We start from the raw sequence: 305 nt of genomic DNA on the forward strand, positions 1-305 counted from the left end.
GGACCCCATAACCTTCACAATCCCACCAAATCCCCAAATGTTCAGCTCTAACCCCAGAATCCTTCCTTATCCTCATCCAATCCCTTAACACCCACTGGGACCCCAAATCCCTCCCACGTTATAGCATTGATGAGAGAGTGGAGAGAACTTGCTCTGAGCACCACAAGTTTTATAAATATGTCAGTGTTATTACCATTACTGTCACTTCTCTCTTCCTTTTCTGCTTAAGTCAATAGCTTTTTCTTAACCAAGGAGTTCTGCCTTTTTTTGTCTGATTCTCACCCCAACCCACAAAGAGAGGAGTC

Source organism: Numida meleagris, unplaced genomic scaffold, assembly GCF_002078875.1.
Source record: "Numida meleagris isolate 19003 breed g44 Domestic line unplaced genomic scaffold, NumMel1.0 unplaced_Scaffold470, whole genome shotgun sequence".
In the NCBI taxonomy this organism is placed as follows: domain Eukaryota; kingdom Metazoa; phylum Chordata; class Aves; order Galliformes; family Numididae; genus Numida; species Numida meleagris.